We start from the raw sequence: 20,074 nt of genomic DNA, 5'->3' as shown, positions 1-20,074 counted from the left end.
CCCAACTCTAGCGCCAAGCGACATACCTTAGCGCAAGTCGATAAGGCTTAGCGCCTGGCGCTATTGCCAGCGGCTGGCGCTACAGCCAAATATGCGGCGCTAGCAATATTTCAGCTGCGATAGACTGTTCAGCCACTCAGTGGAGCTGTTCCAACCTCTTGCAATATATTTTGGGTTCCTTGGTACGCCAGTTAGCCCCTCTAAGTAATTTGACAAGATTTTAGTAATTGTCTTGATTACAACCGCACATAAAGTGATCGACCTGATGAATGATCGTCTCACTTAGCTTAAAGCGCCTAAGCATTGGCTCATCGCAAAGCACCGACATTTCTTTCCTCTTCTCTCTGTTTTTGAAAACCTATTTTAAGAAAACATCCAATCCAGTTTGGTTGGTCCATGATATGGGTCCAATAATAGATAGTTGGATGGGGCTTGAAAAGAGCTTTCCAATGATATATTATAAGCCCAATTTTGATGAATTTTAAGGATGTTATGGCCAAATTACTAAACTAGGCCCGGTTTGAGCCTTATGTGCGGCCCAATGATCTAGGGGATGGCCTAATACGATTTTATCCTCCTGTACGGTTAAATTTTATCTGAATTTTAGAAAACGCGTAAAAGATTGATTAGCGCTTAAAGCCAGACATTAGCGCCTGGCGCTAGCATTAGTGTCTGACGCTAATGTCAGTGTCTGGCGCTAATGTCAGCGTCTGGCGCTAATTTTGTTTTTTTCACGTCAAAACTCTGATTCGTTTTTCTATCTTTTTGGCCGATTTTCTCTATACATAGCCTCCTAAAAACTCCGTTTTCAATCATCTACAATCATCTCTAATCACCTATTCTCTAATTCTCTTCTCTCTCGAAGCTAAAGCTTTCTTTCTCTCTCTTTTCTAAACCCATATTTACACAAAATTATGCATCCACAAGACCTAGAAACACCTAGCATAATTCGAAGTTGCCTTCGCCCAAGACGTGAAAGGTTTGATATTTCTGAGGGTTTGGTCCCAAATCTCTATTTCAATTATTTAATTTAATTGTTTGATTTATTATTTTCGTTGAAGTTACTAACGCGTGTATTTTGTTATTAGAAAGAGATACGAGGCATCCAAGTAAGTGCTTTAATTGATTTATTGATATTATGATACATAAATCATGCCTAGGTTGTTATTATGATTCATGTGATGCTTCATATGTTTCTTTTCCTAATATCATGTTAGAGCTAAAGTTTTGATTTTTATATGTTTAGTGACATGCTAGGGTTTGTTATTAATCTTGTTAGTATCATGCCTAGGATCTTGCTATTAATATTATGCTTTAACATGATTATTTTAATTATGATTATTATTATAATTATGATTATTTTAAATATTATTATGATTATAATAGTTAATTATTATGTTGCTTGATATTTATTGTTATTGCTTGATCACACCTTTTATGCATGTTTAAAGGGAATTGGTACTTGTAATCACGCTTAATAGGATAATTAATAATCTTGTTTAAGGTTAATTTGATTATAACTCAAGTGATCGCCAATAATAGTTTTGTTTGTGCATTAATATTCAACCAACATAGATAAACAGGTTTAGGGGTAATCCTATTGATTTCATGTTAGTCAAAAAACGCACATGAATACAATCAGAATAAAGTAGAGGCCTATTATTAGGGCAGGTTCAATCTCTTTTAGGTTGGATTTGTACCTTCATCCCCGAACTACCATTCATGGTTCCAGACCTATTGGAGTTAACGATCTCCTGGATCGTTAAGGGGTGTAACCTTCACCTCGTGAACAGTTTACAAGTTCCTAAAACTTGTTGGCGACTCTTTTGCTCTATTTTCTTTCCCTTTGGACGCCACCGTACTTTAGTGTATGATCACAGTGGGGTTCAAGTTTGGGATAATGCTTGAAATATTCCCTACAATATGGTAACCTTCTCACCACTGTCATTGAAAGCTTTGGTGTTGATCTTTCAAAATTTGAACCACTGCCTCTCAAAACAAATGAATTTGTCCATCGCTCTTTCCTTGAAAATCGAGGCTTGCATGTGGTTTATGGATGTTTGGAGGAGATACCCTCTGAAATAGAAGTTAAAAAGGAGGCTCAAATTGAGGGGGAAGATGTTGAAGAAGGCAAACAGAAAGAGGGTGATAAAAAGGAAAACAAGAGAGAGAGGGAGAAGTCTGTTGAAGTAGAAGTGCAGGAAGTAGGAACCCAGGAGACAGGAGGGAAAAAGAGGAAAAGTCTAAGGCTGTCTAAAAAGAGTGCCCACAAAGAAATAGAACATGTTCACATTGACTTAGGGGAACAGGACATAGGGAAGGAGACTGTAGTTCCTACACCACTAGGATCTCCTCCTAAAACTACTCCTAAAGGAACAGAGTTCGAATAAATCAGTTCCCTAGCCATGCTCAATGAAGATGTTACAATTGAGCTTTAGGAATTGAAGAAAATGCTTAAGCAGGTCATCTCGCACCTTAAGAGTAATTCAGACAGGTTGGATTCTTTGGAAAGAGCTAGTTCAAGTTGTGCAAGTGATGCAAAGGCTTTTCTTCTCGAGGTTTCTCAAGCAAGAGATGCAGCAATCAAGTAGGTGGTGGAGAAGATTGCAGCAAAGCTTGATGATCTTACTACAGAAGTAGTCTGAACTAGTTTCCTGTCCCTTCAGCTTGTGATGATGATGACTTTGTTTTTATTTTGCTGATCTTGAACAATTCTATTTTGCTTTTGAGTCTGTAACTAAAACATGGATTACTTTTTTTTTTTTTGTGAACTTGTGAATTTGCTGCATTTTGGCCGATGTTTTAACATTGGTTTTGGATGGATGTTTTATTACTCTTTTGTGCATATTTTCTGCTTGGACTGTTTCTATGCTCTCTGCCTTATCATTTAAACCATGTTATGGTGTTGTGCTTGAGATAATTTGCTATATACATTGTGTTTTTGAAAATGCCAAAAGGGGGAAAGTACAGGAAAACTACCTACACACTTATCATCCATCTCTACTTCAAAGTTTTGTGACTCTCTGATTCTCAGTCAGGTATTAAAACTTTTCTTATTTCTTTTATCATTTATTTTGCTTTACAATAGTTTACTTGTCTTTTAATTTTATTTTTGCTCTAATGTTTTTGCCTAGTTTGTCATCATAAAAAAGGGGGAATATTGTTGCCCTTGATGTTTTGATGATAACACAAGACAAATAAAAGGACTAATGCCTTAATCAGTTTTGTAGTTTGTTTATAATAAAGTTGCAGGATTAATTCAAGGCAAAGGAACGGGCTAAAAGATTAAAAGACATGTTGCAGAGTTCCTGCGTAGGAACTGAAGCTTCAGAGCAGAAGCTAAGGAAAGAAGACTCAGAGCAGAGACTTCTTAGAGAAATTAAAGTCTAAAATATTTTTCATGTTTTAGGATTTATGAAAGTGAGATTAATTAAGAGTTGATGATGAGTAGTATGTGATTTGAATTTGTCAATTAGATAGAATTTCTTTGATTGCTAAAATAAAGGAAATATTGTTTTCAAAAATATCTTTTCTGTTCTTATCTTTAGTTAATATCTTTTTCAGGAAAAATATCTTTGAAAAGGTTAGAAAAACCAACTTCCTAAACTTACGCCAATACCTGTTGATTTAGTCTTCACGACCAACACAAGAAACTGCTTCTAAGAGGTTCAACGCACCCTGGTTTTTAGGACATGTTTGATGCTTTGGTAGTGGTGGAAAGTAGTGGCGTTAAGATGCAGCAATAGTGGTGTGAGTAGTGGAAATTGTGGCGTTTTAATCAAGTAATGTTTTTCTATATATATCGAAGTTGTTCTCTGGAAAACTTCACCTTGCTCAATCATATCTTTCTATCTTTCTTGTTTTCTAAAAGAGTCAAGAGTCGCATTCTACTTAAGAGTTAACTTTTTTAATTTCTTTCACTAAAGTATTATTCATTTGAGTTGTAATTGGGGAATTGGGAGTCTGAGTGAACTCAAAGAGAAGTCTGTAAAGAAAGAGAGAAACTAGAAGAGAGAAGAGAAGAGTGGCAAGTAATGGGACTTGCTGCTGGGAACTTGAAGTACGTAGAGGAACTTGAAGTTAGATCCTTTAGCTTGTAATAGGTTGTTTTCCCTATTATAGTGAAGAATCTTTCCTAAAATCCCTTGTGGTCGTGGTTTTTCCTTTTGTTAGGGCCAAGAGATTTTCCACGTAAAATCTCTCTGTGTTTCTTTAAAGTTCCTTTAGCTTAGTTTTATCAGTTCCGCGAAAAGTTAGATAAATTCTCCCAAACTAAAATTCACCCCCACTCTTGTAGTATTCCTCTAAAGTAACAGTACCTTTTGGTATTTTGAAAGTGGATGCTTAAGACACATGTCAAGTGATAAATGACAATTCCTCTCACTCACTGCCTTTGATGGAGGGAGTATGACTTTCAGAGACAACAACAAGGGAACAGTTTTTGGTATAGGTAAGGTTGGTAAGTCACTCTCTCAAAGTATTGATGATGTTTATTACGTTGTAGGCTTGCAACATAATCTCTAGAGTATATCTCAACTATGTGACAAGGTAATAGAGTTGAATTTCAACCAACCTTTGTCAAATATTTGAAAATAAGACTGGAACGGTTGTTTGTCTGGGAACCAGAAAGAATGACATTTATTTCCCTTAGTTGGATGATATTCATATGAACAAATCTATTTGTCTTAATGCTATTTAAGAGAAAGATCAGTGGCTATGCATAAAAGATTTGGACAACAAATTGAAATCTTAAAATCTGGTTGAAGGTTTGCCTAATATCAGTTATGAGATTGACAAAATTTGTTTAGAATGTGCAAAAGAAAAGCATGTTAGATCATCTTTCAAGCCAAAGTCACACATTAGCACTTCTTAACCACTGTAATTAATACATATTGATTTATGTGGTCCTATGAGAGTCATGAGTAGAAATGGTGCTAATGAAAGGGGATGTCGAATATACTTACTCTTATGTCTGTAATTATCTTCCCTTTGAAATGCTTGTCGATTGCATGCCAATCTTTTCCCCCAATAGGAAAATGTGACTCCATCTTCGCAATCATACTAATGAATTTAACCAAAATGTGTCCACCTTTCCTAATTGGCTGGCATAAATCATTAAATTCAACATATTACTATACGTCGTTATTACTCCACACGTCAATTGGCAGAATAATACCACTTACTAATGTAGTGCTACCCTTGGCATCTAAATAAAATAACAAAATTAAGTTAAAAGAAATAATCAGTTCAAAAAATTGTATGAAACATGGGATTATCGCAGTTCACTTTGATGAGCCCAACATTAGGACACTTCCACGAACGCACAACAGCAGGATCATAGGAAATAATAGGTGGCTTAAACACCTTGCACGCATAATCCCCATACTCCAAGACATTATTCATCGGACCAACAGCAACAAGAACAGGTAAGGGGGTTTCATTATAAAAAATAACCCTGTTACGACACCACCTCGCAGCCCACATCAACGCGGCCATCGTCAGAAGCTCTTTACTAGAAACTTTCGAAGCTAACCAAATAAAATAGGATGAAAAATCAGAGTTTGGGGCCTGAGCAACCAAAGCGTGAAAATCACTCACACTCTAAATCTGAACAGCAGCTCTACATTAAAAAAATTGTGTGGATAATGTGTTTATAAAGGGTATTATATCCAAACAATTCAAGACTATCTTCATTAAAACAAGAAAGTTCCATTCACAACAAAGCCAGAAAATTCAAAGCCTATAAAATTCATAACAAAAACACAAAAAAAAATTCGAAACTAAAACCCTAAGAACGCCATAAAATTCATAAAATAAAGGGTATTTTGATTTTTACCACCTTCAAATAACCAAATAATTGAATTTACCACCTCCAAAAAAAAAAGATTTACTTTACCACCTCATAAAAAAATTAAACATCAGTTTTACCACCAATCACCTCCAACTAACGGATTCCGTCCAAAAATCCGTTAGTGGGGCCTACCTTGCACACGTGTCGCCATATTATTGGTTAAGTTTTAAAAAAATAAATAAAAAAAAACAAAATAAAAAATAAAAAATTTGAAAAAAAAAAATTAAAAAAAATTTGAAAAAAAAAAAAAAGGCTACTGGCGCCTGGCCAGGACGCCACCGCTACGGTGGCGGCGCCTGGGCAAGACGCCGTAGCCACGGTGGCGGCGTCTTCAGTGGACGCCGCCACCGTGGCTACGGCGTCTTGCCCAGGCGCCGCCACCGTGGCGGTGGCGTCTTGGCCAGGCGCCGCCACCGTGGCGGCGGGCGATGTTTAGCGTTTCACGACCAGAAACAACCGCCACCCAGACGCGAAACCACCCCGACTCAAAACCACCACCACCCACCAGAAACCACGCCAGCCAAACGCGAAACCATCGCGACTCGAAACCACCACCACCCAGACGCGAAACCCACACGAAATTCCGACCAACCGAGGTAGTTGATTTCGTTGCTGGTTGGTTGACATGGAAGGTCGGGGAAGATGAAGAAGAAACGTCAAAAATGTGGGCCCTACTAACGGATTCATGGACGGAATCTGGTAGTTGGTGGTAAAATCGATTTTTTGGAAATTTTGGTGGTGGTAAAGTAAATCTTTTTTTTTTGGAGGTGGTAAATTCAATTATTTGGTTATTTAAAGGTGGTAAAAATCAAAATACCTAAAACCCATAAAAAAAAACTACTTTTTTTTTTTTTAAAAAAAAAAAGGGAAACATCAAAATTGTAAACAAAATTCACGAAAAAAGCCACAACATAAGAAATTAAATCATCTAATTAAGGGAATAAAATTACCTTGCAATAAGAGATCGATTCTTGTTCTACTCCAATTCAAAATCAAAGACATGCAAAGAATAATTCCCAAATTTAACAAAATTTAAAGAATTGTGAGATATTAGGGTACCAAAAATTGTAAAGCAAATTGTGAATCAATTACCTGAAATTTCTGAAAGTGAAGAGCAAAATCCCCCCAAATTCGTTGAAGTTTAGCAAGAAAACCCATAATTTACTCCGATCCGTATGTTGTAGCACTGAGCCGCTTATTCAGTAGAGAGCAAACTAGTTTATGAATGATTCAATAGTGGGCGGTTTAATTGGGAGTATTTCTTTATAATACAACCCGCTTTTTTTCATTAAATTTTAAAATTGCGGGCAACAGGGAGTCACGTGTATGACACGTGATTTTCTTGACGCTTTTATGTATCGAGACAAACCTTTGACACGTAAAAGTGTCGAGAAAAAGCAAAACTAAAAATTGTACACTGACACCACAGCCAAGGCGTCAAGGCAAAAGTGTCTAAAATATGCGGGTTTTGTAGTAGTGTAGTATCATGTTATTTATTAAAAAAAAAAAAAACAAAAAAAAAAAATCAAACAAAACAGGGTACCCTATGTCCCGAACCGAATAATTCAAGTACCCAACATATTCGGGTCGGGACATGGGACGAATTAACAATTACCCAAAACTCCGGGTTCCCGTATTTTCGGGTACCCAAAAACCCGGGTACCCGAATTTGAACACCCCTAGCACAAAGAATACAATATATTGTAAGTTTATATTGTAAGTTTATACAGGGCACAAAGAATACAAGCTTCATGGATTCAGATCAAAAAAAATATTCTTCCCTTCGATTTTTAACAAGTGGTGTAGTTATTCGTCCGTCTCCTGTATGAGGTAATTTTGTTATAACTTCTATTTAAAAGAACACTTTTGAAAAAAATACAATTAATTTTGTTTTTTTTTTTTTTTTTGAAAAAACACCAAAAAAAATAAAAATTGAGTAGCACTACCACATTTTGTTTTTCTGACAAGAATCTCTGTATTGGGCGTATTTTATGAAAATTTCTTCCAAAAACTCAAATTAAGTGACAATATAGGTCTACATTAACTGTAAATTAGGTAATACTCGTCGATCGTCCCAAATTCCTCAATTTTGCGAAACCATAAATTTAATTTTTTGCCTATGAACTCTAATTTTAATGTTCAATTGAGAAATTAATATGATTACAATACAAAATTAAAGAAAATTTACATATAATAGTGTTCGACTATCGAGTTCCCTTGTTTTCTCTACCGCAATTGATTGAAATCTTATAAAGTAAGCTCGTATAACCGGAGATTTTGGCTGAAGTAGTGCTACTCAAAGTTTTTGTGTTTTTGTGGTAGCTTTTTTTTTTTAAAAAAATAATAAAATTAAAAAAAAAAAAAATTTTAAAAATAATTAAATAGTAGTTGTTCTCAAAAGTAAACATTTAAATGGAAGTTATTGGCAAAATTTCCCCTATATGGTTTTTTCTAATTTATTTTTCTTATATGGTTTTTAGGGGGGAAAAAGTTTTTATTAACCTATTTTGCATATCTTCCTATAATAAATTGTAATCTTACCCTTCCCTACTAAGGTTTGATTCTCTTACACATTTGAAACATTAAATGTCAAGTTAATTTAACAAAATATTCCATGTTTCATTTTCTCAAATACTTCAATTTTGTTCAAGATATTTTAAACAATTTTAATTTTTTATTCTATTAATCATTTTTAATTTGTTAAATTTTTTTTGAGTAATTACAATAACCGTCCTTGGCCTAGCCTTCTCTCCCTTTCTTCTCTCTTCTAAATTCTAGCCTCCATTATTAATTTTCAAGGGACTTCCATCAAATTTCGTCGATGGAAAAGCCTCAATCTTTTTTTCTTTTAAGTATTTTATTTATTAGGTTATAATAATGTCTTTCTCGAAAGAGAGAGTTTATCTCCTTTGAAAGACAAGATTTTTTCAATCTATTCGAAAGACAAGATTTTCGAACTCCTTTGAAAGACAAGGTTTTATGAACTCCTTTATTTGCGTTTGATATGGTCTCTAGTTGTACAGGGCTACAATTTATTATTGCTTGGATCTAGGTTACAAAATCATCACTAGAAATTTCTTTCTCACAATATTATGAAGCGACGCCGAATCCACTTTAAAAAATTGCATAAAACAACGAATCGAGAATGTGTCGAATTGTTATATCTTTGTATTTAGATTCTTAGCCCATCTCTGGTTAATTCAGGTTTAATTTTGTTAAATCTATATTTATTATCATTAATTGTCAATTTTCAATGATGTATAAGTTTAATTATTAAAATATATATAGTTTCCTTTTCCTAACCTGAGCTTTCCCGACATAAATAAACTTGCTCCAAACTCGACACAACGTGAGCCTGAAATTGAACCCAAATCAAATTTGAATTGAACTAAACTCAACCTGCATATGAAAGGGTAAACAACTCAACATAACCCAAATAAAACTTGATCCACCGGAACTTGAATCCAAATTATTGGAGGTTGTTGGAACAAATGTAATATATTTGCTTATAAGTATTTCACTTGTTTATGTCGTTTGTAGTTAATTGACATAGTTTAAGTTAGAGGATTATACGCAACTAATTAAGATACTAGGGTGGCTAAAGCGCCCGATGCGCGCGCCATATCTAACTATGTCGGGGAGCCTTTTCACACATTAATGAGGGAAAATACATAGTCAAATATTTTAGCGGTACTGTAGGCGTCGTTTGAAATGCGCCTACGTTAGTATGTTGAATATGCTTGGCACTCTTAGGAAGTGAGAATTAACATATACGATTAGGGACAATGATTAGGGACAAGGAAAGTAGGGAGCCGCCAACAAGTTTTTAAGGAACTTGTAAACCGTTCACGGATCATAAAAGGCAACCACGATAAAGGGACAACAAAAGGCAACAACGATTGACCCGTAAAGGTTACACCCCATTCATAATCTATGAGATTAATAACTCCATATGGTTCGGAACCACAAAAGGAGGATCGGAGATCATGTTACGAAGTGATTCATGGAGTCACATTCCCCCGTATTAGCCTCTACTCGATTCTTATAGTGAAAAGCATTCCTGTGATCTCAAAGGCATACAAACAAAATATTCAATTTGCTCCAAACTATTGTTATGTTGAAATTGGTTGAATATTAATGCAACATATACTTCTAAAATATGCGTGATCACTTGATTATACAACAAGATTAAAAAGGAACCTAAATCGGTTGTCCAAATTATCTTATTAGTCGTGATTTTCAATTACATATTCCTTTTAAACATGCAATATGGTGATCAATAATAACAATAAAATTCAACATTAATATTGGAACAACAATAAATTATTAGTCAAATCGAATAATAATAACCTAATCATAATATTAGAAATATTAATATAAAATAAGTAATTAAATTAAGGGACTCACATTCTGCGTGATCCTTTAAATTGCTACATCATGAATAATAAATTGTTAGTAACTTCAATAAAAATATAAATCAAATTGAAATTAAATTAAATTAAATTAAAAGTAGAGTTGATTTGGTCCAAACCCTCAGTTAATTGTATCTTTCACGCCTTGGTTTAAGGACAAAACCTCGGGTCGACTGTGAACTCCTTGGAGTGCTTAGGGGAAGTATTATGAAATAATAGGGTGGCTAGTGTTTAGGCTAAAACAAGAGAGAAAGAGAGAAGAAAATGATAGTTGGTGTAGAGAGAAGGAGAGAATGATTTTTGGTGCCCTCGAACTGCAGAAAGGAGGGGGTATTTATAGAGGAAATGAGTCGGGGATTACACGGAACCCTAGTAAAAATAAAAACCTTAATTTAGGGCGCCGTGACACGACAATGGGTGCCGTGACACAGTACAGATTACCGTGTCGCGATGCGTAATTTTACCCTAAACTGTGAATATTGTACGGGGAGAGTACACATAAAAATCCCGTGGTCACAATATGTGTACCGTGACACGACAAAGGGCACCGCGACTCGCACAGTCCACCGTGGCGCGGCACGTGGCGCCGTGTCACGTTGTACAACCTACCCAAAATTGCGTCCAAGTTTAAAAATACACAAATAATGAACCGTGACACGGTGTAGATTACAGTGTCATGGAAATATGCACCGTCCACATCAGCTTTTGCCGCAACACGGCATTTTAGCTACTGCGAGGTTATTCCAGTTTTTTTATACGTTTTAAAAACTATGATAACTTTTTATCTGTAACTTGGAATAAGGTATATAATATATCGTTGGAAAGATTATCAAATCTTCTTTCCAACCCAATTAGAATCAGGTCAAAATCATTTGTAGATTGTAAGATATGACCGTTTTAGTGAAAGGATGTCGGTTTTGGGCCGAGTTTAATTAGTATTTTTTTTCATATCTTCTTCGTTTCAAATCGGAGTTGGGAATATGATATACCGTTAGAAAGCTCATTGAAAGGCCTATCTAATCAAATTACATTTGGATCAAAATTATATGGCCACAAAATCAGATTCTCTCATTTTTTGTGACGTGGACACGAAAAGTGGAAAATATGTTATGGTTTGGGGAAATGGGCTAGAAATTGGATTAGTTTATGAAATTTATTGGGAATGAATATGGATTTAAGCACTCCAAATATTGAATACTTAACCCAACCAATAATTGCGGTGAAAGCTTATTCATCATCGGGTTTTGTTTTCGGGAGACATTTTTAGGGGTGTACAGGTATGAATGTTCGCACACTATTCTGAATAGTTATATAAAAAAGTTGGGCAATGAACGATTAAACATTAATAAAGGAAAAAAATAAATTAATGTTAGTGATGGTAAAATAAATATTTGTACAATTAATGAGAGTAAACATGTAAATGCATATTTTGAAGGGTATAATTCTTATACTTTTTATAAGGTAGGTAGGGATAAACGTTAAGAGATTGACGTTGGAAGTCACATGACGTGCCTGCACAAGGTTTAGGTGGCGTTCCCATGCGTCCCTTTTTGTGATAGTTCTCTTTGTGGTTTGTTATAAATCTGTGTGGGTCTATAGTATAAACTCGTATGTGTCTATACGACTATACATGCTTAAAGTTTCGTAATTATATATTATCATTCTTTATTAATAATGAACGCACTTGATTAGTTATAACTAGCCTTTTTGCTCGTGACATGCACAGATTATGCATAGGAAAATTAAAAAAGAAAAATTGTTAACAATTTTTTGTCCCTTGAAAAATCAATGAATGTTTTTAAATATATTGTACTTTTTGCATGAGTGATTGATTAAATATCAATCAATTCAATAAAAGTTAATAAGTAGGGGAAGAAAATAACTTGTATGTGAATTGAATAGAGAAATAAATAATACAACTGGTGAAGAATGTTAAAGGGATTAAAATGTTGGAGATGAATGGGAACGATAGAGTGTTAAGACAAAAGGAATTATAAAATTTCTCTCATGAAAAAATTATAATAAAGTAAATTCAAATGGTGAAAGAGATGAGGACATGTGGTGTATATAGTTTGTGTTTTCATGTAATAGGTATATCAGTACAAAGAAAGCAGATTATTAATTTAAATCAAGGTCTTCATTATTCAACATAAAGCAATTGTTACTTATGTACTATTTGATTGAAAATTTAAGGGAAATTCTCTTTGGAAAACCTGTATTTTTAAAATTCTTAGTGGTAAATTGCAAAAAAAGTTATTATCCTTGGTAACTCCAATTAATTAAATTTAGTCATTGGTAACATTAATGATGGTAATTAGGGTTCTTCGTGGTCTCTGAAATCTTCACCGCAACCACTTGGGGGAACACAATTGCAGCGCACATTCTTCACCCAAGCAATCTGATCATCCATGGTGATTGGCTCAACCGAGGAAGATGAACGACTGTTCTTCATTGTCAGCATATAGAAATTAGGGGAAATCATGAAAATTAAGGTTTATATGAAAAAAGGAAATCGATTAGGGACATATAAGAAGGGGGAAATCGATTTGGAGATAAAGTCAGGCTTGTCATTAAGGAAAAATTAGGGTTAAATTTGTCATTAGGTCATTAGTTAACCATGATTAAGCTTAAAATGCCTAATAACCACCATTAATGTTACCAATAACTTATTTTAATTAATTGGAGTTTACCAAGGATAATAACTTCTTTGCAATTTACTACTGAGAATTTTAAAAACTACAGGTTTACCAAAGAGAATTTCCCAAAATTTGATTTTTATTTTTTATAAATCACATGTCGTCATTTTTATATTTGTTTTAGTGTTTAGCTTTTTTTTTATATAATTTTTTTTTATATATCTTAAAAATATCTTAATTTATATAGGAGATATGTATATTATGACTAAGATGATATAAAATTTTATATTATTTCCATTTTTAAAAAATGCAAGAGATTTTGACTTAATGTATATTCAAAATTGTACAATGTTTATTTTATTTTTTACTAACTTAAATTTACCAAAATCAAATTTGATTTGGTAAATATATTGTGAATCTTGTGTAATCAATGTTTAAACGGTAAATGTCATGTAAAATGAAAAAAAAAATTCAAAATATTGATTTTGGAGGGAAAAAACGGTACCAGAGAGTGACATGTGTCACTTTTGATGTCTGTTTTAATATTAAGTGATTGATGATTATTGAAGAGTTATAACTAAAATACTGTGATGTCTTTTGGTATTAAAAGACATGCATGGCCTCTCAGTGGCGGATCCAAGATTTAGAAAATGGAGGTACGGAATTAAGTTAAATTTTTTTTTTACAAAATGTGGAGCGTAATAATTTTGCTTACTGTATTAATATTTGCGTACATTATACAACAAGGATTATAATTGAGTAACTAAATATGTTTGGAGTATTTCTTTTAAAAAATATATTTTTCTTTTAGTAAAAAAAAGAGATTATCTAAGAGAACTATTATTTATAACAATAGGTCTCTTTTATCAAAAGTACTAATAGACCTGTTATTTGTACCATTAGGTCTATATGATAAAAAGTAGTAGTTTGGCGTGGAAAAATAATAAAACCCACCTAAGAGACCCCCTTTTCAAGTAGGTGGTCTTTTTAAATTTTACACAAAAAAGGCGGGCGAACTAAATAGCAGTACCTAAGAGACCCCCTATTTTTACAAGCGGTCTCTTCTGTTATCAGTTTTTTTTCCTTTCTGTGGGATGGGGGGTACAACTGTAACTCTATGTACCCCTAGATTCGCCACTGTGGCCTCTTGGGAAACATGTCAATGATGTCATATCAAGAATGTTTCTACCCTCCATAGAGATGGTTCCTAATGTAAATGTCAATGATAATCAGAAAATCATTTGCCTGCTTGTTTGACAGAATTTATTCAAGAACTTTTCTCTAATTTAGCCGAACACTAGCTTAGGCAACGTACCATGCATGGCAAGTGTAATTTTTTTTTTAAATAAATTAATTATATCTGACAAATAAAAGTGATATTTTAAAGTAATCTCTTTAATATCAATAATATAGATCAATTAATTATGGAGTATTACTTTATTGGAAAAATCTAACATTACTTTGTTTATTATATAATTAAAATTAAAAGGAGTTGAAATAAGGCCCCGTTCTCTTCACCTTAAAAAATAATATTAAGTAAAAATAATTTCAGTTCAGTAAAAATAAGTTCAGTTCAGTAAAATTCAGTTTTGTTAAAGAAGAATTATAATAGAAAATCAGTAAAAAAATAATTTCAGTTCAGTAAAAATAATTTCAGTTCAGTAAAATTAAGTTCAGTTCAGTAAAAATAAGTTCAGTTCAGTAAAAATAATTTCAGTTCAGCAAAATTAAGGTGAATCAAACAGGGCCTAACATTTTAGGTAAATGTGTATGGAAGATATGTGAACACCAATAAAAAAGAATATTTTTGTCATAAAGATAATATAAAAGATTTGGAATGATATTATTAATTGCATCAAATATTCACAAAAAAATGTTTAAAAGGGAATAAGAGTTTTGGAGGAAAAAAACAGTATCATGATGTGACACGTGTCACTCTAGATGTTATTGATTGATGATTGATGATTGATGATTGATTGATTGTACTTGTTCACAACTATTTGTAGATTAATTTAGTTAAACAACCAAATCAATTGGCCTCTCCTTTGTATCTCAATGGTTTTATCATGTTAACCTTCTTGTCATTTCGTAGAGGGAGGATAATAAAGTACTACCTCCGACTTTTTTTAGTTGTAACTTTGGGGTATTATTTAAAAGATATAAAATATTCTAAAGTTGCAACTTAAAAAAATCGGAGCTTGTAGAAAAGCGACATCAAGCTACGTGCTTAGAAGAAATAGTTGGTCTCTCTTGTTTTACCGAAACCTAACTTAATCTAAATCAAACCTGATCTGAATACCCGAATTGACACCTCTAATACTATGCACTAGTAGTAGATAACATATATTGCTTTTCTTGAAGGGGAGGGGCAGAATGTTGGTCTACCAATAAAATATATGGTATGTATTGCGTGAAAGATGCACCACAAGATAATAGAATTTCGTATAAGAACTATTAAAATTTAATCAACAAATTATAAGAATTTGCATGGTAGACAGTGAGTTATAATTAAAGATGTTTGAGTAGTTCGTTAATGCATGATAACGTATGAAAGGCATGTCGAATCTAAATTTAATTGGTATCCTAGAAGTAGGTGAATCTATTTATACAGATTATGAAGTTTGTGAACCTTGTGTTACACCAATTTATTGGTAACACATTTGACATTTCTATTCCTTTTATTTTAATTCTGATTGTGACATAATAAAATGTAAAAGATAAATGACAAAAATCATCGATCGTTGGTGGTTTTTTTTTCCCATTGTTAATCATGCGTAAGAGCAAAAGATATACGAAGTAACTTTAAATCATCAATCATTGGTAGATTTTCCCTTTGTTGATCCTGTGTAACAGATTATTTTTAACAATTTTTTTCTAAAATAAAATCTATTTAAAATAAATAATGCCAAGTCAAAACTAAGACTTTGTTCACTTCACTTTACAAAAATAATATTCAGTAAAACTAATTGCAATGCAGTAAAAAAAATTTTAGTTCAGTATGAATAATTTCAGTTTAGTAAACATCTTAACTGTCACGGTCCGAGAATTTGGGCCCAAAAATGTGCGGCGCGCTCTAGCCTTTTGGCGGCAAGAACACTAGCCGAGGGGCTTGTGAGCACGAAGCAACACAAGCGGGCAATTGAATCTCATGAACACTCTCGTTTATTTGGGCGACAGAGTGCGGGTGGTCAGGGCTTGTTATGGCCGAAACTTCAAGGCGGGCACAAACGGGTCCGAACAACGAGCTCTTAATGCATCAAGTTGGTTTGGAGGAGAGCTATTATGCAAGTAGGACACAATATCTATAAAGGTATAACAACAAACAAGCATAAAAGCAAGGCAACACTTGATAAAAATCACTAACTTTAAAGAGGAAATATTAAATAAAATTATTAAAACAAATTGGAGTCTCTCCGGCCGGGGAGAGGCTTGCTATCGTAACCTTTTCCCCGGTGTATGTGAAAAAAGTGACGAACCCATTTCGGTCATAGGTTAGTCCAAAGAACGAGAGTCGGCTTCCTTAAGTCCGTTGTTCCTCAGTAGCTCAGTGGTAGAGCGGTCGGCTGTTAACTGACTTTCAGTAAAATTAATTTCAATTGAGTAAAAATAATTTAAGTTCAGCAAAAAAAATTTCAATATAGTAAAAATAATTGCAATTCAGCAAAATAAGGTGAAGTGAACGGGGCCTAACTACCAAAAAAGTAGGCAAAGATAAGGCAATAACTATCAACGTGGAAAACTGACTTCTAGTGTTGTGCAAACTCGTGTTCCTCCTATGCATGAATTTTAATTTAGACTGACCCGTAAGAAACTGACTAGTTAGCAACACTCAGTTCCCTCTAGATGGTCAATTCCTCCGAGACTGAAGTTCCAATTTAGTTCCTTCGCTTGTTCAAACAATTTCTGTTATCCAATATACTTACATATGACTCCTAGAAAAATATACTCTTAATTTTTTGTCTTTATGTTTCTCTAATAAAGATTGCACTCCAAAGCTTTTGTTCCTTCAAAGAAACTTCTCTTTGCTTGTTTCTACTTAGGAACCGCTGCTAATTCCTTACAAAGAACCGTTTCTTATTCTTCTTAGGAACTACATACAAAGTCTAACAATACGTTTATACATTTAGACTCCATCTCTTTGTGTTCCCCCTCAGGATGGAACTATTCTTCTCTTTGTGCTCACCCTAAAGAACTCAAGCACGATCCATTTGTTGTTCTTTGGTAACCATCTTAAATAATGATTTAAGATGTACTCAACGATGTTCATTCTTCATAACTTGTTCTTACACATCTCGATACACATATTAGTTATATAATCATCAAATTTTTACAATACATGTTAAAGGTATTTATGCATATATAATAAGGGCATGTTCACTTCAACTTAATTTCATTTCAGTTCAGTTGAGCTCCAATCAGTTCTGTTCAGCTCACTTCAATTCAGGTCCTAATTTCCCTCTCTCATAAAATATTCATTTCAGCTCAGTTCAGTTCAACTCTAATTAATTCAGTTCAGTTCAGCTCCAATCATTTCAGTTCAGTTCAGTTTAGCTCATTTCATTAAATGTGAGCATACCCTCAGATAATTTTATGAATAGTCAACTACCTTTAATTTGTTGGGTGGTAATGTGGTACTGAAGACCTAGGATCAAATTCCGTCTAGATTATTTGTCTTTAACGCTATCTCTACACCACACACACACACACAAAAAAAAAAAAAAACAACGCCCGATTATGATTTCACTGTCAATGTTTATAATTCAATTATATCACCTAATAATGTGATTATAATATTTAGAATCATACTAAAGAATTTCATTCATTCCTTTTGTCTCATATGTTTTTCTTACCCTTTTTTATGCACAAATTTGAGCATTATTAATCTTCATATACTTACTACCTCTGTTAATTTTTATGTGCAACTTTGGGGTATTATTTGTGAGGTATAAAATATTTCAAAATTGTACATAAAAATTAACGAAGGTAGTATAATATTATAAAAGTTGATCGTTTTTTTTTTAAATAAACATGTATTAACTATATATTGAGATGTATGCAATTAACACGATCCTAGAAGAATACTTTTGTTTTCTTTACTCTCTTGTTTCATAATGTTATCTCATATGGAATCAATCACATAAAATATGAAAACAAGAACATTTGAATCTAACATTAAAGTGCAAAATCATTCATAATTAGTTTACCTTATTTAATTTTTTTTTTATTTTGTTTTACGAAATCATAAGTCATAATTGCATAATTCAAGATATAGATTTCCTTATTACTTAGAGTCATATCATCAAACCACAACAAATTAATTCAAAAAAAAATTAAGTTAAAAATAGAACACATTCAATACGGGTAGATCTTTTTGAAACGGCCGAAATAGTATATGAGACTAACATTGTGAAATGGAGGGAGTATTTTGAATTAATCTTCAAATTAAACTTTTTCTCTCCTCAAATCAAAGAATCTTAATAAGATAAACAAAAAGGAAAGTGAGAGTTTTGTAGGATTTTTAATAGAGTAAATGTTAATGCTTATGTTATTTTTGTATTGCAATATTGTGTTAAGTTTTAATTTTATATTGAGAAAATTGTAAGAAAGTACCTTTTAAGTAGTCGACTTTTTGAAAAAGGACATTGTAAGTTAAAATTTGTGAAAAATGACCTTTTAAGTTGCATTTTTTTTGTGGAGGGTACTTGGGAGCTCTTGGTGGTCAACACCGGAGCTCCGGCGTTGACTATCATGTGACTTATTATTATTTAAAAAAAAAAAACCCAAAATTTCCTCAATAAAAACCCCCCAAATTTTCCTCTTTCCCGAGGAAAATGAAAGGGTTAGGTCGGGAAAGAGGGAAATTTGGGGATTTTTTTATTTTTTTAAATAATAATAAGTCACGTGATAGTCAACGCCGGAGCTCCGACGTTGACCACCACGCAAGAGCACCCAAGTACCCTCTACAAACAAAATGCAACTTCAAAAGTTCATTTTTCACAAATTTTAACTTAAAAGGTCCTTTTTCAAAAAGTCGACCACTTCAAAGGTCCTTTCTCACAATTTTCTCATTTATATTTTATTGGTAAAGAGAAGGATTCTAACCAAATCTTAATTTTCACGATTTTTTTGATCACCTTATTTTTGCTGAACTGAAATTATTTTTACTGAACTTAAATTATTTTTGTTGAAGTGAAATTATTTTTACTGAACTGAAATTATTTTTGCTGAATTGAAATTATTTTTACTATATAACCACAAGGTAAATACGAATAGTAAAAAAACCCTAGCCTCCTTTTCTCTCTTCTCTCTCCTAAACCTAGTCTCCATTGTCAATTTTAAAGGGGCTTCCATCGGATTTCACCGGTGGAAAGCCCCAATCTTTATTTTCTTTTAAGCCTTTTGTTTTAGGTTACAATAATGTCTCCCTCGAAAGAAAGGGTTTGTCTCCTTCGAAAGACAAGGTTTTTTCGATTTCCTTCGAAAGACAAGGTTTTTCTTACTCCTTTGAAAGACAAGGTTTTATTTGTGCTTAATTTGGTCTCCGGTTGTGCGGGGCTAGTATTCATTGTGGCTCGGATTCGGGTTACGGAATCAGCACAAGAATTGACTTTCTCACAAAATTGCAAAGCGACAACGGATCTACTCAAAAAGTTGTATGAGACAACGAATCGAGAATATGCCGAATTGTTATATTATGTATTTGGATTCTTAGCCCTTTCTCGATTAATTCTTATTTGATTTTGTTAAATTCGTTTTCATTATCGTTCATTGTCAATTGTAGATGCCGTATGGCTTATATTAATGAAATATAGTGTCCTTTGGGACTTTCTTCAAAAAAAAAGTAATTATTTTTACTGATTCTATATTATATTTCTTCTTTAGAGTTACTGATTTTTACTGAACTGAAATTATTTTTTACTGAACTGAAATTAATTTTACTGAACTGAAATTATTTTTACTGAACTGAACTTATTTTTACTGAACTGAAATTATTTTTACTTAATATAATTTTTTTAAGGTGAACAGAACATGGCCTAATTGTGGTTTAGACCATTAGAAAGTAAGGGGAAAGGGTAAGGAATCCCCACCTTTAAAGTGTTTCTAGTAGAGATTGCATTCTCAGCCTTAACATTGGAAGGTACAATCTTATCCAAACTTAAATAGTTGTAATATTG

General features: G+C 33.2%; 1 long non-coding RNA gene across 1 annotated transcript; it reads right to left on the bottom strand.

Moving 5' to 3' along the window:
- Window positions 1-1,878: 1,878 nt before the first annotated feature.
- On the bottom strand, window positions 1,879-7,860 carry LOC110688973. The gene is made up of 3 exons (XR_002504747.1): window positions 6,944-7,860; window positions 6,802-6,827; window positions 1,879-5,528 (listed from the first exon to the last, which is right to left on the bottom strand). It is a non-coding gene; the product is annotated as an uncharacterized LOC110688973 (long non-coding RNA).
- Window positions 7,861-20,074: the final 12,214 nt, after the last annotated feature.

The sequence above is a fragment of the Chenopodium quinoa genome, unplaced genomic scaffold (assembly GCF_001683475.1).
Source record: "Chenopodium quinoa cultivar QQ74 unplaced genomic scaffold, ASM168347v1, whole genome shotgun sequence".
Lineage (NCBI taxonomy): Eukaryota > Viridiplantae > Streptophyta > Magnoliopsida > Caryophyllales > Amaranthaceae > Chenopodium > Chenopodium quinoa.
This window is presented reverse-complemented; position numbering and strand designations above follow the sequence as displayed.